This window comes from Anser brachyrhynchus, assembly GCF_964034855.1.
Source record: "Anser brachyrhynchus genome assembly, chromosome: 13".
Lineage (NCBI taxonomy): Eukaryota > Metazoa > Chordata > Aves > Anseriformes > Anatidae > Anser > Anser brachyrhynchus.
This window is the reverse complement of record NC_137708.1, coordinates 4,993,509-5,017,356: the sequence shown is the minus strand read 5'-3', so window position 1 is coordinate 5,017,356 and position 23,848 is coordinate 4,993,509. Positions and strand designations below refer to the sequence as shown.

At 34.9% G+C, this 23,848-nt stretch overlaps 1 protein-coding gene across 34 annotated transcripts in view; it reads right to left on the bottom strand.

Annotated features, from left to right (window-relative positions):
* The window catches only part of PCDH11X (protocadherin 11 X-linked), a 484,442-nt gene that overhangs the window by 331,978 nt on the left and 128,616 nt on the right, over positions 1-23,848 (bottom strand). For 3 of the 34 annotated variants that reach the window (XR_013938710.1, XR_013938711.1, XM_080553218.1), the window contains one exon: positions 5,649-23,848. This exon is cut by the window's right edge. The exons of the other annotated variants lie outside the window; for them this stretch is intronic. The gene's annotated coding sequence lies outside the window, so the exon portion shown is untranslated. Of the gene's footprint in view, positions 1-5,648 lie in introns of those variants that run through there. 34 annotated transcript variants of the gene reach the window in all.

Genomic DNA, 23,848 nt, shown 5'->3' with positions numbered 1-23,848 from the left:
ACGAACTTGTAGCATCCAACAAATCCATTAAGCTTGATACAAAATCACAAATTCCTGCATCTTTCTTTTTGCTATCAGTCCAAGGGATTTGTAAATTGGTGGTTAAGGTTGTTCCCCAATTACCTGAATAGTCAGAGAATTACACCATCACCTGGGCACAGTTAATAATAACATACACTAAGTGTAGAGTTAGATACCCATTTTGACATGCTTGAGTTTGATCAGTGTTCATTATTGCTCCCTACAGATACACCCTAACAACTTTTAGAGACTGGATCTCCAGGTAGTAAAGAGATTTTCTTTTTATCACTGTTTTGCATAATTACAGTTTGATTTTTGTGTATTGTGCTCTCCCACTGAATGTACTGAACCTGACATGGGTTTTGTTCTTTTTTCCTTTTTCTCAGAAACAATGTTATGGCAGCATTCTTACTCTCTGTCTTCTCAAAGATGAGCAATTGCCCTGCATGTATGTTTTCTCAGAGATTCTGTTTGTTTCTGGAAGGGGAAAGTGCTGATGAATAACAGAATGTACGTGGAAAGAGAACAGAATAGTTCTGAAATAAGTACCAGAATTTGTGGTGGTGCCACTAGGTAAGTAAAAGGAGAGCAGCACTTGAATTTCATCTGAAATGCAAAAACTTTCCTGTTCCCACATAGTCAAACACATGCAGTGTAGTGCTTCCTGACCATCCCTCTAAAATTCATGTTGACATCATTATTTTCTCTCAAGCAGAAGTCAGAAGCCATAGATACAGAAAATGATCCTCCTCTTCTTTCAGTGTCACTAGGAACCACAAAGTACTGTAATCAGTTAACAAAAATGAACGTAAGTTAAGACATGATGCATTTATGAAATATCCACTACTCCAACACCCAGTGCTATTCACCTCTTTCCAACACATTCTGAGTTACCCCAGTCTGCTCTGATTCATTGCACTGATTTTTTTCCAAGACGCCATTAGATTTTGCTATTAACACATGAAGACTTCACCAGGGAATGCATAGATTTTATTGTTGTCATTTTTAAGGAAGCTCTTTCCAGAAGTACTTAGAGTCCAGGTAGATGCAAGCAAACACAGAGCATGCACATTGTCTCCGTTTTTAGATTTCCGTCATCATACTCTCCTGTATGTTTGATTTCCTTTTAAATAATTTTGCATGGGATTCCCAAAGCTGGCTGCTACAACCCCAGTCTCACTGAACTTCATACTTTGAATTTCTGTCTGGGAATAAAATTCAATGTGTAAAACACACACTTTAATCAATTATTTCTTAGATATATAAAATAGAAAGATAAATATATTACCTATGACTATAAGAAGAGGAAATGAAACAGCAGTCACAGGAATATTGCTGGCATATTTTACCACAAATTTAGTCATGATTACCTAAATCTATTTTCGGCACCTGTTCACATCTGAAGGATCTTACATAAAGGAGTCCACATTTATGTGATTTTCAACACTGACAGATAGAATTTTCTTAGTATTAAGATACTCTATTTATCAGTAATGAGCGAATACTTGAACAACGTCAAAATAATAATCAAGTTCTTGTAGTGATTTTTCAAGATGTTTAACTTCTGGCTCATAACGCAACTATAGCTCCATAATACAGTGAACCCATAGGTAACAAACATTTTGTGCGAGATTGTGCATGTCTCAGTGATTTCTAGAAGCAATAATTTACTAAAATATTAGCCATGGAAGAGTCTGGTACATAAAAGTGGTAAGTGGTGAAAATGGTCATCAGCTATAATGATCAGGATCTAAACATATGTCTGAGTAAGAAACAAATCTGATTTGATTCCTCTAACATTTTATATGCTTTGGTTCTGAATTCATTTATAAAACAGCAAGTGGATTAAACTCTCATTATTCTCTTCTATAAAGTTTTCTCTATATAATTACATTTTTAAGTATAGTATGGTGGAAACAAGCAGCAGAGTGAATAGATTTAAGGAAGGATTAGCAGCTAGTTATGCAATCACAAATGAAAGTTACAGAACTCCTGAAAAAAAAAAAAACAAACAAAAAACCAAAAAAGCACCCCGTAATTCTAAGTATATTCTGTATCTATTTTCTTTGCCATTTTTTTCTCCCTTTTCATTTGAAAAGTTTTACCATTTTAATGAAGTTGTGGGGATTGATTTCCTAGTTTTTAAGATCTTTGCAAACAACAGATTTTCTATCACACTGTTTACTAAACACTAGGATCCCAAAATCATGTTGTTTAAAATGTCACTTTTCTTTATAAATATCCGATTACTTTTAACTATTGCTGTTCCACATCCACTCATCACTGATAATCGCATACTGTCCAATTTAGCTCCATTTTCAGAGACTCTCTGGCTACTTCTGAATCCATTAATATTCTTGATGTCTCCTCTCACCCCTGCTACCCATGATAGGCACTGTCATGTTTGCAATTGCTCTTAGCTTTTCATTTTTAGATCATACATCATTGCTGAATCCCTTTGTTAAGGCATCTGTGTTTTTATGCTTTGAGTCCATTGTCTTGGCAAGCACACACACAAATTGAAAGAAAACAGTATGATCATACACATGTAAGAGATTTAACACCAGTTTGTTTTAGCACATTTTCCTCAAATACTGTTCTTTTCTATGGATTTTCAGCTTGGAAAATAAAATAAGAAAGAAGAATTGTAATATAAGGCTCTAAATCCACTTTGCTCATTTTCTAAGAGTTGTGTCCTTTTTATCAGGGCGAAATTAAATGCTGAGTTAAATATTGGCTAATAATTGAGACTAATTATTGGCTAATAACTGAAGCTAATTATTCAATTAAAAAATATAAAAAGTGTTTCAAATGCATAAAATTTTCTAGAAAAGGTGGCCAGTGTTTTGCTGTATGCTTATGGGCTTTTTGAGACATCCATACCAGAAGACAAGCATACAGAATCATTTGTTATGCTGAGGATCTTCTGCACAGATGTGTACTTGGACACATCTGAGTGACCGAGGCTTCGGTCATGGAATTCTGATTAAGTCGGAACAAGAGACATTTCTCATTAAGTCGAAATATGACATTTTCATGATAATATAACAGAAAAAAAAGGGGTGGGGGATATTCTGTGGCGTTGGAACCAAAGTATTCTGCAGGAAAGAGACAAAAGACAAGGTCTAACGTACAGTGAAGCTGGAAAGTCACATAAACCTATTTCAGACATTGCACAATGTAAGGGAACTTACACGTGCTGTGCTCAGACTTAAGAAAATATTAGTTAATGTGTACCTTAAGACTGACTTAATTCTGTCAAAAATCTTCAAAATTAGCAAACATTTCTGGCTCCCTCAGAAAGATCCTATAATTTCCTTATGATCATGATACTTGTGAAGTCACAAGAGGCAGCTTTTACATATGGCTTCATCCTGTTCATTTGCTGAAGTCCATTCCTTTACTCATATTTTTATTCCTTTAGTTAATTCGCATCACTTTTCCTCATGGAAAGACGTAATGCAGATCATAAATATTTGTAAGTGTGTCAGGCAAAGTCTACTGTGAAAGATGTAACACTTGGATTTCACCAACTTGTCATTTTTTGGTAATTCACCGCAATATTTTCATATTTTACTCTTTTGGAAGACTGTCAGAAATTCTTCCTTTCTCCTTCATAAACAGAGTACTACTCTGGTGATTTCTATTTAGGATGCTATCAGAAAGATATTTTCAAAATCCAGACTGAACATGTAAAAATCCACCGGAAGAAGAGCGTATCTGCCTCAGGACTTAGATCCAAACTTTGTTTAACTTATATCCTTAGATAATAAGATCTACAACATACATGTACTCCTTCTTTGTCCACTTTATCCTGTGATGAAACCAACCAGAGGAAGCACAGAACACACTTTTGCTATAAAATAAACGTACTTGCCGGTACTTGCCTGGGTCAGACACTCTGCCTAGGAGAAAACTTGCAGCTAGACACAAGCAGACACTACCATGTCATGTCCTCTCAGCAGCACCCTGTCCATATCCGAGTTCCCTTCAAAACGGAAGATGGGTAGGAAGAAAATAAGATGAGTTGTCTTGGACTTGCATATAGCTGGAGATCCCACACTTGACTGGTATTTAGAAAAAACGTTACAGACTATCTCGCCAGGGAGACAATCAATTGTATTTTTTTTTCATTATTTATATCTAGTTTTATAATAAGTTTGTAAACTTGTGGATGTGACTTGCTTTGTTTTCTCCTAGTGGACATATGGCTCTCGTGCCCTGGTCTACAGATAAGATTTATAGGTAGAATGAGGATAATGCTATAACACCCATACAACCATCAGAATCCCTCGCATCCCTCTTTCAGATTGTACAAAAAGTAAAATAAACTTTATGGGTCTGATCAAAAGCTTGTAGAGATCCATGGTAAAATCCAGTGACTGCAGGTGAGCTTGACATTTTAGAATGTCACATTATATTTGTCTTGCCTATGTTTTAGATTAAGGAAGCAGCAACTATCCAACTAGAAATACACGCATTCGTAAAATTTGGCCAAAACTGATACTTAAAATAAAATGTATTTATTGTTGCAACATTTAAAATTCAAGGAATTAAATTATTCATGCTCATCAGAAAATTCTCCCAATTCCACACATGCAGTCTGTCTTTGTTTTTTAACTCACTTTACTAGTGAAAGAGAAAGAAAACATCACATCTTGTGAAATATTCAGATGCTTCAGATGTCTACTAAAAATGCAAGTATATTATCTCCATGTTACTTATGTTGAAAGGAGGAGGATGTTGAGACAATAAACTGTTTAAATATAAATCCCTTTCTGACAATCCACAAAACAATGGGAAATGTATTCATCTCCATTTGGCTTACTTACTGGCAGTAAAAACTTTAATAGACAACATAGTCATCAGAATTACTTTGTCACAATTCCACAGAGGTTTAGCTAATTCTTTTCAAGTCCATTTCATTAGTCAAAAAAAAAAAAAAAGTCAAATCCTGATTTAATAAGTGGCGGATTTGAATAAATTACTCTAGTTCTGTGTTCACTGAACTTTAAATGAATTGTTCCACAATCCATTACCAAGCAACTAGAATATATCTTTAGGAAGTTCAACAACATACTTCTATCAAATTGGTAAGATGAACAAACAGTTTACTGGGAATTTCAGGCTTGCAAAATGGAGATTTACAAAAGCGGGGTTTTTCTCACTAATTCTACCAATCACCTACAGATTAGAATAGAAGCTTACGTTTAATAAACTGATACAGTTACATCAGATCTAAAAAAACATTTCTATTTCTGATACTGTGCTGATGATGTTTTATGACCTTCAAAATTTTACCACCCTATTTTTACACTCAGTTAGTTACAAGAACTAAAGTCAACCTTTCTTACAAATGTACACATCCCAAAATATTATTAATATATTTGTTAGATCATATAGGTTTGTATCTAAATACTGACAACTGAGGATAGAAAAAAGTCACAACTTTTCAGAAATTTATTAGCATGTCTCCGATTTAGTATCCTGGATCTATGACCAACTGTAGCATGAATGTGCAAAATCATTGTGCCCTCAGAATGTCTGCATGAATAAGGATGACAATATCCATGAATTCTAGGTACTGAAAAATGTGTTCTGAAATACGGTTTTTGTGCTTTGGGAGGTTTTTGTTTCTTTTTTTTTTATTATTTTTTTAAGAGAGATTTGGGAAAATTTAGCATTTTATTATGTTTTGGGGAGCAATATTCCTAACTCCCCAGATAGAAACAAGATTTAGGAGCCTTCAAGCTGTACATACATTAAATGATTACAGGATGACTTACTGAATTTTCCCAGAATACTATTTACTCAAACTGACAGAATTGGGAAAAAAACAGACCGACATCTACTAATTGCTGACTGCACAGAGATTTAGACTAAAATGAGAACAATTAAAGGCTTCTACAGTAAACAGTATATCGATTCTCGAAGGTGGTCACATACAAGCAGGAAAGATTAGATTGGTCCAATATCTCTTCAACTTTCCATCAGGTTATAATATATGGTTAAAATAAGTTTCTGGGAAAGAAACAGTAAGCTGGGTATGTGTTTGTGGCATTTTATTATATCTTTTAAACCTTCTTACTCTATAAGAAATCAAGGCTGACCATCTTCAAAAGATATCTCATTGGATTCACCACCCTTGTCTTGGCAGATTGAATTTTTACCTTTGTGGAAAATCCTAGTTTACATGATGTAGTTTACTAAACGCTACTATAGCATTTAACAAAAAAAAAGTATATTTTTAATAGTATGCATAGATGATATACATATAGCATTATATTCCATCCCTGTTTCTCTGATATGTTCTCAGTATTTCATGGACTTTCCAAAATGCAAAAGTGTGCATTAAAAACTCAGGAAAAAAATATCTTCTCATTTAGCATTCATAACTTCCATGAACGTTGACAAGATTCAGCTGTATGCATGAAGGTGTGAACAGAGTGAACAGATGCTATTGTATTTTAATGATGGCTCTTAAAAAGCCATATATAGCAATACAGCTCAGCAAATTCAAATAAAAAGATGTATATTAATTAGCTTTTTAACTGTTTATACCCATGTCTTAAAAAAAACTTTTTCTATTGATATGACTAATGCTGGAGGACTGGGTCTTTGACCTAGAAATGTTTTGAACAGTAAAATCTTTTGGTTTGTAATTTGAATAATAAGAAAGCTTTATCCTAGTTTAGAAGTTTAAAATCCCCATTTCCTGCTGCTTTACATTATTATCTTTCAGTATATTCATAAAAGATAGTTTCCAATTTTGACTTCCAGGCTTACAACAGAGTATATCAGGACATAAAAATCCTTCCTCTCTTCGAAGTAACAAATTCCTACATATAGGAATAATGTGAAAATTGAAGTTAAATCAGTTCTCTTAACTCTGGATTCCACATTACTTTTGGTAACTACAGGATTACAGAGGGGTAAGAAGTTCAATCTCAATCCACTGGACTCACTTCACTCTGCAAAATAGCCAATTTAGAGCCATTATGAGAAAATAACTTTCATTAAGCTTTCATCATTTGTAGTCTACTACATACCATCTCAGCTTTCTAAAATGTCAACATCTAAAAGTATCATCATTCTTCATTATGCAGGAGGGAAAAGAAAAAAAAAAAAACAGATCAAATGGAAGCGAAGAACTATCACTTTCCTTTGGATAAGCACACAAGGCTAAGTATAATTCCACAGCAGAAATGAGGATCTAGTGCTTTACTACTTACACTTTAACTATTTATAATAATAAAAGCAAGCACATACTTGCATGTGAAAATTGTGTATATTTGATTGCATCTCTCTCCTGTCACCGTTCATGTAAACCTTATTAGGGTGTCGTTTTGTTCTGGTCAAGGACTGTATCATCATTTATCACTGAGGAGTAGCTAGGAACTGTTTACAGATGAGCTTGGGATATTACTGCATGACAAACATATCCAGTTTGTACCATTCTTTGGACTCTGATTTACAAATAGAGCTGGCTAAACATGTGACTTGTAGAAAGCCTCCGTGTTGTAGGCTCTAACACCCATTTAACATTCACTGAATCATTGACAACTACTGGAAATGTATTAATGAAAGCCAAAAATCAATGACTGCTTAACATAATATGAAACAAAAATAGTGGTTAAGCTGCTGATTCACAAACATGGGAATCTTAACTAAGGAGAGGAGCAGACCACTTTGAACAGAAACAACAGCTGTCAAGTTAAGCAACTGCTGTTTGTGAGTCAGTCCTTAACATCAGCTTTCTGTATAGTCATAGACTTCAGTAAAATCAGTGAAAGAGGAGTAGGGGTTCACTAATAAAGACAACCCTTGTCTATTAAAAATCTTCCAGCAACTTTTAAAATTAAATTCTGACAACTTTGAGCAATGAACAGGAATTTAGAAGGAATTCAGTTCCCACTATTTTTCCCCAATTTCTTTGAAATTTAAGTTCAAATATTCCATACAGATTGTTTTGACTGAAACAAGGATGGAGTTTTTATCTTCATGAGCCACTGAAATCATGGAAATCTCTCCAAAGATCTTACAGGATCTAATATTTGAGTGTATATAAAAAGTTATTTAAGTACATCCAGTAAGGATGAGTGGTACAAACATGTTTGGTTGTTACTTTGTGTGATATACCTAATCTTTAAAAGTATTCTCTATTACTGTAATATAGCTCCCTGAAAAATACTGCTTCTTGGAAAACTTTCAACAAAAAATTCACTACTAAGCTTTAATGCTGATTGATCTAGGAAGACAAATTTATGATATTAAAGATGTTTCTATTAGATACTTTCAAATTCAAACTTCTTCAAACTTTATAACTAATACCCTTATTTAGGAAAAACTTAAGATTATGACAATTCTATCTCTATTTTATAAAGCCAAAGGAAACATTTAAATATTCACTTAAGTTCCAATCCAGTCTGATCTGTTCAGGAAATGTATTTCCTAAACCTGTTGCACTTCAGTTATCCTAGAGATATAACTCTCAACCTAGAGGTTCAGCTGACTGTGATCCGAGGCTTAGCTTTGATGCAGCATAGCTGGATGACCCTGGCGCTGTTTACTGAGAAAATTGATAAGTTGTTAGAAAGAAAGTGTGAGAAAATAGGCTAGAGCCAAGAAGAGAAGAGTAAAAAAAGTGAAACGGTGGTAGCAACTGGCTCAATGATATAAAAGCAAAATCACTGATTTTAAATGGTATAAATTCTGAAAGGCCCAGGGGTGAGGGAAAGAGGGGTGAAGGGGTAACAGACTTGAAATGTGCTTGGTACCAATGCATTGGCTTGTTGCAAGAAGCCAGGGTGGCCAGCCTTCCCCCATCTGGGGCTAGCTACAAAATTATCCAAGATAATTCACTGATTGTATATTAGATTCTCTTTTTCTCTTTGGTGTTTAAAAATACTAGAAAAAAAAATAAAGGTGTTAATTGTAGCTGAACTACATTCCTGCAAAGGTGAGAAAGTGCAAATGAAATCTGTACATGAAGAAACTTCTTAGCCTAGGCAAGAAGCATATATTAAAAGAAGCAGATTTTTGACAGAGACTGCTTCAGTACAGAAAAAAAAAAAAAAAAGAAGAAAAAAAAAAAGAGAGAAAGGAAAAAAAGAACTGTTCTCAGGCAGAAGATCCACAAACTCTTGGTCCTGTGTGAATTGTTGACCATTACAGTTGATCATAAAGACTCTCCATAAAACTCCAAACTGAAATGTCTGGAATGGCTCAAATCTTTTCTTTCACTTCATGATCTGAAAATATCATTTTACTATTAAGCTTTCACATTACTTTCATGAAACTCTTCTTACCCATTTGGATAAAGAAAATTATATAAAAATCCTGGGAAATCTGGAAATGCAATACACCTAGAAATTTTAAGAGACAGTTCTTTGGCCCTTCTATCTCTTTTTTAACAAATGTAAAAAGAACTATTGCCCACCTTCTCCAACATGCAGACAAAATCAGCAAATGAAAGACCAAATCCGTAAAAACTGCAGCCCTTGTGCAGAAAGTTATCTGTTTCTTTCCCAAACCCTGCTGCCATGAAAACACAATAAATCTAGCACATGGACAAACTTTTATAAATGATGCCTAAGATTTAGTCAGGTTACAATACACACTTTTGGTGTGATCAGATAATAGTAGTTAAGAATATATATATTCATATTAAAAATATCCAAATGCATAGATTACAAATAATGCATATTCATATATAAAAATTATATGCACTTTTCTCCAACAGATAGGAGGCTGAATCTCACCTGCTCATTTCAAACTAATTTATGAATCTTTGTGTACCAGCATAATCTATCTCTTACCTGTTCACAAGCAAGGTTTTATGTTAATGACACGTTTTAATCACTAGTCACAGAAAAAGCTACTAAATATATTCTACCAAAACAATGCTTTGATCTGGTTTCCTAAATCATGATTACTTCTTCAGTCAGTGTTGCTCAGCATAACCAAACTCTTTGTGAGTACAGAGGTTGTGTAGCATTAGGGATAATTGTTACAGTCTTTAATGGTACTTTGAAGTCTAGTGAACTCCATGATAAATATGGCTAGAGCTAATGAAAAGTTTCCAGATGTAGCACTAATACTCAGAGCAAGAATATTTTTGAGATTCAGAAATGTTTGCCTGAAGATTGCTACTTACAGAAAAAAAGCGGCAAAACAAGACAACTTAGCAATTCACCCTATAAAATTTAGAATATGAAATGGCTTTCTGAAAGACTTCAGATTTCAGCTTTAATAGGCTAAAGACAGTGGTTTCAAAAGCTTTTCCAATAGGGAATGACTAAAAAGAAGCACTTGTTAAGTGAACCCAAAGAACAACTCTGCTTCTAGTAAATAGGAGAAATCATCTTCTTTTAAAGAAGAAAAAACAAAAACAAAAACATGAAACAGAATTTGATAAACAAAACATCTGGACTGGATTTGTTATAGTAATCCTATCTTTATGATAATTTAAGATATAGTAAACAGAGTGAAAAGAATGTTAAAAATTGTAGTCTTGAAGTAAGGTAATCATTCATCTGTTTTATATTGATATCGATTAAATTTGTGTACTGTTGGGAGCCCTGGAAGCTGCACAGCATTAAATTGGTATTTGTTACACAGGTGCCAGGGAGATAAAAGTGTTTGTAGCAGGAAAGGAAAAACTTCTCTTCCATTGCTTTCTCCAGTTTATAGCAATCATAATTTCTCTTTCAAACATGCATACAATTCACACTCTCTGCAGATGACCTTCCAAGGCACAAAAATGTAGATTCTGAGCATTTTTGAAGTTAAGACAATGCCCAAATTAAACTTTCTGTTTACTTGCTTTTGTAGCCTTCTTTAACTTTGAGGGCAGGAGGGGGCAGGTAAAAATTAGAAGAAAACAAACAAACAGACATTGCAGGTAGAATTGCAAGAAGAGCAAGGACAGTGGCAGCCAACTTGGGAACAATTGCACCTTTGATCAATTACAGAAACAGCCCTTGCAGGCTGGCGCAGTGACAGCCACAGCTCTGGAACCAGCAGTCGGCTGCGCTGCCCTGCGACAAAGGGTGCTATATTTCACGAAAAGCCAGCTCAGCTTCATCACTGTATGTAAGATCTCCCTGTGCTCATTTGGTGGAAACTTAAACTTACAGGGTTATATATTAGATTCCCTGCCCTATCCTTTCTCTTGGTGACCCCTGAAAGCCTCTTCATCTCTGTAAACAATCAGGCTCCAAAAGGGCTAAATCCTATCCCTAGAAGACGGGTAACCTCTTTAGTATTACCTGTCACCTGCTGACAGAATCAGTTTGTATATAAATTAAGGCTGTGGAAGGACTTAAGTTATTCCATAAATGCTCTTAATAGTCTTCCTTTTTTTTTTTTTTTTTTTTGTTTAGCATTTCTACCACATACCAAAAACGTGAAGAAATTCTCCTGCAGCATAATTTCTGTAATACAGTCCAACTTACTGAAGTACTATAGTTAATGTGATATGTCCTTCAAAAATCTTCACATGCAGCATTATTTCTGAAATTAATCACAGAAAAAAAATATATATACACATATTTACATAGCATTTTCTTAGCAGTCTGATCTATTTTGAGAGGTTCTTGCCCTGTTGCTCTGCTTCCAGCTCTGTATTTTTACCAGTGCCCGGCTGAGTTCTGTCCCCAGCAGCTGCTGTGGTTTTAGTGATCTTGTGGCTGTGAGCTAGACTTGAGTTCTGAGCAGGCACTTCATTCAATTGTCAATCTTTAAATCTTCCAATTTAAAATCCAGCTTGCTTTAGTATTTCAAAATATACTTTGATGTATCTTTGAAAACTACATGTTAAAGAACAGCCATATAGATTACAGATCTGTCAAACTCTGGGTTATGTCCCATTAGTGACATCCCCAAGAAGGGACAGACACAACAACACACAACCTTGGAATTCTTCCTCAGCTTCTTCTAATTTCTGACTCAGCAACCTCCTGAACAACTACCACTGTTTTGTTATTAAAGTTCCCAGTGGATTTTCTTACAATTTCAATTCATGTAAAATGTGTTATCAACAGCACTGTGTGGCAAAATATTCCAGAGCTTAACTTTAGCTGGGAATTTCAATTTTTCTGAACTTTCTAGATGCTAGCTTAACTTGATGCCTTCTAGTTCATCTTCTGGAGACCAGTGATCAGTTGCTCCCTATCTCCTTTTTTCATTCCACCCATGGGTTTAGAGTTCTGTCATATCACATCTCCCACCCAGGTGCCCTTTCTTCAATTTGAAGATTTCTGTTTCTTGTAGTCACTCTTCAGACAGAAGCATCTCCAGGCCTCTGGTCATTATTTCTACTTGCCTGCAACTTCTCATTCTGCTGTCCTTTTCAAGTCTACAGATAAAGCAGTAACAAGCACCTCAGGCAGCACAATTTTTTAAGTTAGTGCTGTTGTAGAATAATTTGTAATGTGCAGAGAAGCACTTTCATGTAGCCTAGCGTTGCTGAGAGGAGCAGGTGTAAATTCATGCAGTTATTAAAAAAAAAAAACAAAAAAACATCAACAACAACAACAAAAAAACATAATCTTGATGTACAGAATACTTTCCTGGCATTTTCTCCACCCCTTTTTCATTCTAACCCTGTATTTTGGATGCTTCTTCACTGATTCTCTTTGGTCATGGATATAGTAGTGTTCCAAGATGAGGATGAGTACAAGATGCCTCCTTTGATCACAGAAACTTTCTTTTGGGGATGCAGAGCTAGACCTTCAGCAATGTTCAGCAAATAACTGGTTCTGCTTTTACCATAGTGATGGCATAACTTTCCATTCAGTTGAATATTTAGCTCACATTTCTCTGAACTGTCTAGCACACATGCAGCTGCCATTTCATAAACATGTTACTTAATGTGTAGCATAATTAATGCTGGTGCTCGGTTTTGTTTTCCCAATTGTTTTCATGTCATATGAACTTGAGTCCTCTTTTTCTTTACTGCTTCCTTACTCTCACCAAGATAGAGCTGACAGATAAACGTTGCATAGGCAGTTATTTTTCCACACAATGTGCCCAAAGAGAAACAGAAGAATACTACCGACAGAGAATATCCCTCCGTCACAATTTGGATATAGAGAGACTGTTTAATGAGTGAGTATATTCACTGCTTTAGTGAGTGTGTTCTGGACTCATTTTGAGACAAACTGATATCATTAAATATTTTCAGGGTACTTTAACTCTTTGGGCTTCAGAATACTCTAACGTATGTACTCTGTATACTGTACTATGGATGCTGTAAAGCCAGCATTTTAAACAGGTTCATCTTCATAACAGGTCCCCTTGTGTTGTGTCCACTGAAAAGTGAGGGCAAAGCCAGGATTCACTGCTGCTCAGCCAGCCCACATTTGCAACTATAATTTAATTAAAAAATTAATGTACTCTGTATTATTTTGTTATTCTATTTCTGTATAGGACAATCCATTTTGCCTACAGTAAGGGAAGTGAAACAGGGGTTCCTCTTCTCATCCCATACCTTCTGCTGAGGTTCTGCTGTGGTACTGCACAAAATGTAATACCTCAAATTAGTCCTGTACTGTAGTTTTTTAAGTCTTTAGTATTTACTGCACTAACATAGCAGGGAAACTGTAGTAATCACTTATTTTTTTAACTTCTGATATTTGTTTGTGGACCTTTTAAATCACATCTACAATGCTTTTCTTCAAAAGATCACAATCCATCAGGGTATCCAAAAAGGGGTTTGATTCAGTCTGCTGAATAACGCAGCTGAGTGAGAACCTTTATAGATTCACATTGATCAAGATTTCAGTTTTTACTAAGTTTATTTTAAATGAAAGTAATTCCTGCTCAAACTATTACTAGTTTGTTGATAACACAAATCCAGGCAACTTAAATGAATTTTAAAATTAGCACAACCTTATTTTTATGTATAAAACATACAAAAAACATCCATTGTAGGAATACTGTATCATATGGTCTGGTTTTTTTTTTTCCTCTTTTTTATTTTGTTGAATAACTTAGGTGGTTAGGTAAAACGAATCTGAAAATTGGTGCACTGAACTATGTAATTCTATTCAAGATCTTTATATTCTGAATAAAATTTAAGTTTTCTTTACATATAAGAGCTACCAATTATCTTGCTGTGTTGGATTTACATTAATGCTGAATATCTTGTCCATTCGCATGATCAGTCATCTTCCATGAAATGTTTTATCCTGAAACATTAAACACAAAGGAGACTGCAAGATTTTTTTATTATTATTATTATTTTTAATTAAGCTATGTATTACTATCTGCTGGTTAGATCAGTAATCAGCTAGGCTGAAAACAATACGTTCTTGTTCTCATATTGTAGAGAAAAAGAAATTCATACAAGACTGCTTATCTGATAGATGAGACAGCACCAAAAGCAAGACTTTACAACGCTTTGTGCATTTATATCTTCAGTATTGCATAAGTGACTAACAGAAAGACTGAAAGAATGGTGTTTTGTTTGTTTGGTTTTTTATTATCTATTTTTTTTGAATCCTTGATATCATGCTGCCACTCTGTTTTTCCATTTCAAATCATGGCATTCAACGTGCATGATGATTTATCAGCAAGGGTAAAGCATATGCATTAATTTAGGAGTTCTTTGTATTTTAACAAAGAATATTAATTACTAAAATCTCTAACCAATTCATTTAATCAAATGCAATCTTATCTCTGATCACTCAAACACATAATCAGCATCACACTCCTGTTTGCTTGAAAATTATTGATTTTTTCTATCAAACCAAATAGGTCCAGGTGATGCATACAATAATTACCACAGCTAATGCTATTACTGCATGTGAACTGATTACTATAATTAGGAAGTGTTTGTTTATATTAAAAGGAAAATAAAAGTTAATTGCCTTGTAGGTTGTAAGGAACAACAACAAGACAAAAAAAAAAAAAAAAGAATTAAAAAAAAAGTATTTGTAGTTGTAGCTCTACCATCCTGTATTAAAATACGTCAAGAAATCTGTTCTTTGCACAAAATTAAAATGCTCTTTTCTAAAGAAATAATGTTCAGCAACATATAGTTAGGAGTGAAATGTCAAAGAAATAGAAGAAAATTCTCTCAATACAGGTTTCCTATGAATGATATTGAATAAGGTGTCTTTCTAAAATACTGATATAAGTAAGATTTTTCTTTTATTCAAGTAGTTTCTATTCCTTAGGTCACTCCTCCCATATACTCTGTTTTCATGTCTAGGATAAACCCTAAACTCCTTCAGTAACGCTATGCCTTGCTTTTTATAGAGAACTGTGTGGTTTTTTTCTTTTGTTTTAGATGTTATTACTACAGAAACACCCAAACTCTGCTTTATCTGGTTTTACTGACCATATTTTACTAAGAATGGAACTGGCCATATTACCTTGGGATATACCCCATATCCAGTGTCCTATAAACATTTTATATACAGTATCTTATAATTCCATGCAATTTATCGAACAGGAAGCTTAGCAGAGAATTGTGAAAAATGCCCAAAGTAACAGAGATATTCTTACACTATACTATGCTTCTACACAGGTAGGAACACTCCCACAATCAGGGTGTTGAAAACTGCCCTCAGTCACTGACTTGACTTGGCAAAATGATGGAAAGCTCTATTGTACTGAAAATTTGGCTCATTACTTCTATGTATTCTACAATATAATATAAAATGGTTTATAGTAATTAATCCAATTTGGGCACCCAGGAGGAAATTCTGCTGTTATAGGAACCTGGTTGTCTATGTGTTCAAGGTATTTCAAATGACAGAGACAACGAGGGAGAGAGAGATGGAAAAAAAAAAAAAAAAAAAAAAGACTGTTGGAGTCTGATCTGTAAAGTGATGACAAAGAAGCTTCCTTTCTTCCCCCATACATTTATCTTGTAAGATTAAATGTAGTTGGAAAATAGCCTTTCTTCTTCTTGCTTACCATGTCTATAGTTTCTGATATAAACTCTTATTCAGAGCTTCTCAGTGCTTCTGTAATACTGGTAATATTCAATCACAAATAAATTTTAATGAATAGAAAATATTTAAATCAAAGTAAGAACTGAAAACTGGTTTATGGTGTTGTTTGTTTTTTTTTCCAATTGTGCCACTAACTGAGTTTTCATGAACAGCAACAAGAACTAAATGATAAAACTCTGTATACTTCCAAAACAATTGGAGCTGATCCAGTTCCTGAATTTTAATGGTCATGTTTAGAAGTGATTAGAAGAAAACCTTATTACAAAAAAATAAAATAAAATAAAATAAAAAATAAAAGTACAAACATATATGTAATTATTAGAGAATCACTAAACACCTCCAGATAACAGAAGACATTAACTGAATAAATATAGAAATGATATAAACCTCCGAAGAGTTCAGCCTTTTTGTTCAACTTCACTGCTTAAGAAGATCTGCATTTAGAGGACTTCAACCAAAGATACTATTTTGTACTTTTTCTTCAGTTCATTGTTTGACTTTCTTTTTAATTTTAATCTTTTCCTGGCTGACCCATCTACTTTATTTACATCTGTACTATGGATACTAGTAAGAGAGAAGAACCCAGCTTGAGTAAAACCGTGTTCCCAGATTGATATTAATGTCAGATAAACTATGTTTATCAGAATCAGAACAGGGACAAAAGTATCTAACAGAAAAGTATCCCAAGAGATGCTAGGAATTTCACCCAGATTTAGAATAAGGCTCATATTTTAGCTGGTTTTTGCTCTCAGCACAGGAATTTTATGTTCATTGTTACTTCTGTGAAGAATATAGAGGTAATCCTTTAAGAAGAATGGTTGGTAGTCTGATCACTCTTACTACCACTGAAGTTTCAGTACCACTTTAAATAAAGTTGTATTTTTGTTACCATTATAAACTTACATTTCTAAATCAAGTAATGAAATTATCTCCTGCTCTTCTTCCTTTTTTAGCTATTCTTCTTTACAAAAGAGCAGGCACATATGTTTGTACAGGAAAACCTATTTTATTTAAATGTAAAGATGGCTAACCTAAAAGAAGAATGGAAACATATAAGAGCAGAGAAAGTAGAAAAATGTCCAGATGCTTAATTCAAGTTTTCCAGCAAAAATACAGCTTTCTAGGAAACCGTAATTGTTATGTGACTTTTTCACACAGTTGATACAGGCATCAGAGGAAGAAGGGACTAAAACAGAAAGCTCATTCTTATTTTATAATCTAAATGCTGGAAAATAAAGTGTACATAGTAAAACCAAACACTGCAGTCCATGGGGAATAACAAGCACATGCCATGGCCCTCTTGTCAAAGGAATATAAACAAAACTAATTAGCTGCACTACGTTTTTATTGTGTTTTGTCAGGAAGTCATTAAAACTGTTTTCACAATAATACATTCAGATCTATGGAAAACTCAGCTCTCCTGATTCATTACTATTGCAATTGACAGGGCTGCCTGTTTGGGATACTCATTACCTTTAATGAATGCACAGATCTCAAACACTGAATAACATATCCTATACTGCAAGGTATCCCTTCCCTTTCCAGTGGCAATGTTCATCTGCATTCGTCAGCTTGACAATGTAAAAGTAACAGCCGCTGCAATTTCAAATACATGTCCAGATAACTCAAAGAAAAATTATTTCTAAGCTTAGATCCCTTTTATAATATCTCTATTTGTAGAGGCATATAAACCATGTACCTGACTGCAGTCTGACTCAAAAAATATATATTAAAAAAAAAAACCATGGAAAAGAATAAATCTTATGAGAGACAAGATAAAACTTGCATACAAATTTCAGCCATATTTTCAGAGAAAGAAGAGGCAGCTAAGACATATTACATATATCTTAATATCTTATATATCTTAAGATATCTTAAGATATATTACATATATCTTAACTAACAGACAGTATTCTGACTAAACTAGGTATTTGTTCCCACCTATAATTAAAGTGCATGAGTGACCTCAGAGGTTTTGACGGTACTATGTGTCAGCCCACCAGTACAAGACTATGGTTTCTGGCTGCTTTTCAGAACTTTTATTGAAAATCTGAAGAAAGCATTCTGGTTTGACCGTATGTTCAACCCATACTACCTCTTCAGTTTCCATTTTCTTAAAATCCCTAGTTGTATTCTAACTGTTTTACTGCGATGGGGTACTCTTACTAGTCTTTAAGTTGGCATTATTACAGATTAATAGCAACACCTCATGGTAAAAACATAACCTTCTTTTAGAAACCAGTTCAATAAAGAGTATGCAATTCCAGCACTTATGAAAGACTGTAACAGCCTTATGTGTTATGTACCTCAATGCAACTGTGCAAAGGCTGAGGTGTTTGGTGCTGTCTTTGCCTCAGTCTTCACTTGCAAGTTTTTGCAGTCACTGCACTCGCCTGCATCTAGTAGCAAAGTTTATGCAGGAAAGAAAACTTACAAACAAACAATACAGGAGGATTGAGGTAGGGACTGCTTGGATAAGCTGGTCACATGCAAGATCAGGCACGAAATCAGATCAGCTGCATCCAAGGCTGTGCAAGGAGCTGAACAAAGTCATCACTTTGTGTCATTTCAAAGATCAGGATGATTTTAAGAGGTCCCATGACTAGGAAAAGGCAAATATTACGCTCATCTTCATAACTGCAAGAAAGACGTCCAGTATTGTCAGCCCCAACTCAGTTTCAGTGATGACTATGCAGCACATCTACATGGAAGTCATGTCTAAACAAAAAAAGGATAAGAGAAAAAGGGTTGGACACTGATTCAAAATATAACTGGTAGCCAGTTACACGTGGTGTTCCTCAGTGGTTGCTGCTGGGGCTGTCAACAGTCTGAACAAGGGGATGGCGTGCACTTCCAGCAAGTTTGCAAACAAATTGGAAGGAGCAGTTAATGGATTGGAGGGCAGAGCTGGCTACCCACCTTTGTTCAGGACTTAGCTGCCTTCTAAGGGCATCACAGCATGTTAATATATATGAATAAGAATCTTCTAGACCACAAGATTGTTTAGCAAAAGCTACAAAATTCACCTCGAGTGTTTTTCCTCTAGTTCACATTTTATTTTGAGATTGCAGAGCCACAGCTGGGTTTAGACGTAGGATAGATGAAGACTCTTACAGAAGGAATCTAGATCCCAAGGCAAAAGTCATTTTGGAATGACTGGAATGACATGAGGACAAAAGAAAAATAAAACTTAAATTGCCAATCATAGGCATGAAAAGATCTTTTAATAACTTTTTTTTTTTTTTCTCCTTCATAGCTTATAAAAGAAGACTCTGAATTGTTACAAAATTAAAACCAAACAAAACTCCATTTTCCTCCCATCTTCCTATTCGGTGAAGCATAATTCCTTAAAGAATCAAATAATAAGTGATACACATAACATTTTTAAGCCTCTAACTGTGGTCCATATCATTCTCTTTGGGTATTAAAATAAAATGTGAAAAGGAATCACTTCTTAAGAAAGAGTAAAAAGATGCATCTTTCCCAGCTGTGACATACTTAGAAAGTTGTTTTTTCAGAAGTAATGAACTATCTATCTCCTTAAGGATATCTATTTATTTATGTAACATATTCACTTTTTGAAGCCCTTTTAAAGGCCTTGAAAGTTTCTTTCCTGAAACAATATCCACTAAGCTATGCTGATTCAGTGATTTTTAAGGTTTTACAGACGAGCACACATTTCTCTTTCTCTAAAATGCTAAAAGGTCTTCCACAGGTGGGATGAAACTCAATTCCTTTTTTTTATTGTTATAAAAACAGCACTATGCCTTTTTAGCACTTCCAGCTGTCCACTTATGCCTCCAGATCTTACATTTGCCAACAAAGGGATAAGTGCTGTTTGTTACAGCTCTTCAACTGAAAGCAATCTCACAGAGACATTTTCCACTACCTTCTTTCATATGCCTGTTTGAAATTTTTTATTTCAGACTTCTACAATATTTTTCCTTTAGTAAAATTTACAATTTTAAAAATATCGATTCATTAATAAAAGCATAAGACACAAGTTTTGAGTTGAAGAAAGAAGGTCAAAAGTACAGACGATCAAAAATCTTTGACCTTCTTTAAATTAAGAAATATTTATTTCACCATTAGTAGACTATCATGTTAGAAACAGAACTTCTAAATTCACATGGTCCCCACTGGTATAAAAGATGATGTCCGTACAAAAAGTTTTGAAATTTAAGCTTACAGCTCTGTATAGAAGAACAATACAATGTAAACAGGCCCTAAAATACTAAATATAACAGGCTTAAGCTGTGTTTTGAACATCCTGGATCACTTCAGGTTTCCTTTCTTCATCTGTTTTTTCCCATCATAGTTTTAAATCCTCTCTGGTTTATTTCCAGATTAAATATTTTTTACAAAAATCTCACCATCTGTAACTCTCATCTCCAAAAATGAAGCTAAATATGCTTTTAAAAGCAGGATTACTTATCAAGATTTGGAGAAGAACTGAATACATAGCAAATTGGGAAAGATGTAGTCACCTCCCAGAAAAAAAAAAAAAAGAAAAAAAAAAGAAAAAAAAAGAAGAGAAGAGAGAATTGATTTCATCTTCTTGTTTATTGAACTAAACTCTATTTTTAACTGGGGAGATTAAAAACCAATTTTCAGCACCATGGAAACTGCTGGATACAAAATGGTAAAACCAAGAGTACTACTTATACCTGGTTTTGCTTTAAAAAAGGATGAGTTATATCACTAGGGTGACTGTGTATGAAAGGCAAACTGAAATAACATAGGAAGAAGGGAATAATTTTTTTCCCTTGACATTTTTATATAAAAGTTAAGGAACAAATTGTTTCAAGCCCATTCAAATTGTTAGCCTGAAAAATAGGGAAGTTGAGAAGATGAGCCAAAGATCAGCTAGCATTCCTTCTTCTCTGAAGTCAAAGAAGCAAAGAACAGCATTTGGAGAGAAGCAGAGCTTAAAACGTCACCCTTCAAAGGATACATAAGTTTAGTCACAGAAAGGTGACACTTGCAAGCAGGGTAGTAGGAAATTTCTCCAGCGAGTTCAGAAGGGCTGGGCAAAGGAGGCAAAAGGAATTGTCCATTTGCTAAAGCATCCTAAGGATCACACTACGCACACATAAATCCTAGTTTGACTGCTCACGCTTAAGCCCAGGCATACATAAGCTTTCTTCCCTTTCCAGGGAAACAACTATAGTGGCGTGGAGTCTACAGTGCAGAGGGCTGCCAATACACTTCCTCTGTGATGGCAAAAGACACAAGGAATAATATAAATAACTTGTAGTATATTCACATATACTTGTGATGTATATTTCCTATTAGAGGTTCAAGTTTCCATTTATTGACTTTTTTCCCCTATAAGAGAGAAAAAAAAAATTATAATGGCAGATTAGGAAATCTAAGACAGGTTGATTGGATGGGGCTGCCAAGAAATTAAACTTTGATTTGTTATTTAAAAACATTTAACAATGGGATGCTGACTAGAAGCAGATGGCAGAAATGGCTGCACTTAATTTGGCTAGGGAAGACTTGGAACTGAAAGATAGTGCAGTTTAGAGAAATACACTCCTTAAATAAGGAAATCAGTGAGATTTGATACAGATTGATACAAAGCTGGTTTACTTCAAAAACCACTAGCAGTCCTTGTTTTTCATAAAAATCCACCAGATTTCTACATATAAAATTTATCCCCAAATAATTTTCAAGCTCATATACGACATTGTGTAGGTCAAAAAGTCTTGAGCCGCTCAATTTAGCAATATGATGGCACTCATATCAGCATATCCAACCATATTAAGGCCTTAAATATCTCCAGTACAGCTAACCAAAATATCCTAGAAATAATGGAGGCTTGTCTGACATCTGTTCACTTTCAAAATTCATCAGATGAAGTCTCAGGACAGCAGAAAAAGTCACTTAAAAGGATAATACATCAAGTCTTGAAGACAAATTACTCACTTAAGGTTAGGTAACTTTCTTTAGAGAAGAAACAGCTGTGTTATCATTGGGACATAGCTCTCGTGATCATACGTCCACCTGTAAAAATATTCAGCTACCTCAACTTTAATGAACATTTTATCTTCTTGACTAAAGTCATTACCTGTAGAACTGACAAGCCCTCTTGGCCTGACCTCTTGGTCTGCACTTTAAAAACCCGTTCACCAGGTGAAGAACTGAAAACTGAGTGATGTTTCTTGTCCAAGTGCCCCCTGTCAATTTTTCTCCTTTTGTTTTCCCAGACTCTTCTTCTCAGTTTACTGACTACCTCCTTTAAAAACTGAAGTTGTGTGTCCTTCCTAGCTTCACAAGTGTCCAAGAACAACTAAGTCAGTTAGCCTAATTGAATTATTCTGTGTTTCTGGGTTTGTTTTGTTTTGTTTTTTTCTGAAGTATGTTAAGCTGCAAGTCTTTGTTTTGCTATCATAACCTCAGGCTACAGTAAATGAATTCTCTGCTACCTTTGAAGGGAGAGATGAAGTAAAATTCCCCAAGTGCAAAATCAAACAGAAAAGAAAACCTCTTCTGTTTTGCTTGAAATATACATCTTGTCCTGCTGTTCCTTTAATGTTTTCTTTTATGATAAGAATCGGTGAAGGGCAGGTAGAGGGTTTTTCTTCCCCTCCTACAAGTAGCAGTTTATAACAAAAGCATATTGATCATTGCAAACCATTAGAACTGAGATTAATCCACTTGTTTACGTCAGATCAATGCACTTATTTACATGTCAGATCAGACAAAAGGAGGTTTTATTCTTTGGCTTCCCACACTCTCCTAACATTTTAGCACATTTTTGAGCATCACTATGAAGCAAGAACCTCCTGTGGTTAGTTTGTTGACACAGTATTCTTTTTTTTTCTCTTAAACTAAGCAGTCTGGCTTGCATTCAGCTGAAACTAATGAAGACTGATTTTTAAATTGCCAATGCGTCATTATCTAAGACGAACACTTTAAAACAACCCAGGTCACTGCACTTAGTCACTCATTTCACAGCTCAAAACTGTTTCACCACGTAAACTGCCTTGACATGTGGAAACATTTGTAAATGCCCAAAGGCTTCCAAAGAATTTCTCCCCAGATTAAACTAAACCTCAGGCAACGAAACAGCTCTTTCTAATAGTAGCCACTTTTTTAATCAACTCAAAACACCTCCAGCTCTCAACTCCCCCCATCCCCTCCAACCTATCTGCCAAAACCAAGAACGCACATGCCTGTAGGTTATAATGAGAGAGCTGATAATTTACAGGCTAACAGGTGCAGTTCACTAATTAAGAAACACATACCTGAAAACTCAGGACCAGAATTTAAAGTCATCTTTTAAGAAAAAGGAAGCCTTTTGTGCTTCTGTTAGGAAAAAGCACATGAGATTTCATGAAAATTTCAGTGCAAAAATACAATGCACCTGAAGTTGGCAGCAATGCTAACTACATCAGAGGGCCTCCAAGTATATTTTCATCAGCGTTAGACTATTATTTGCCAGTATACCAAGTTGGAAATGGTTGGCTAAACTTCAGCCTGCAACACCATTGTTCCTTCAGCCTGTACCACCATGCCCTATGTCATCTTTGCTGGACACCAAATACCAGACCGCAAAGGCCCAGATCTTCGGTAAATTCTGTTTAAGACCCATCATCCCCATGTTCGTGTTTTGGATATCCTCTGGCAGAAAAAATAGCATTGTGTAGTATTTATCAGATTTTTAAGTGAAAAAATCATTCTGATACACACACGTGCCTCCCCCTCTCCTCAGCCTGCTCCACTGTTCATTGAAACTGCGAGCGTATTTCTTCTCTGCAATGATAGGACAGAAGTCCTCTGCTGAAAGCTTCTTGAAGAAAGCACTGGGGACAAAAATACCTCCTCCCTAGACGACATTATAAAATTACGGAATC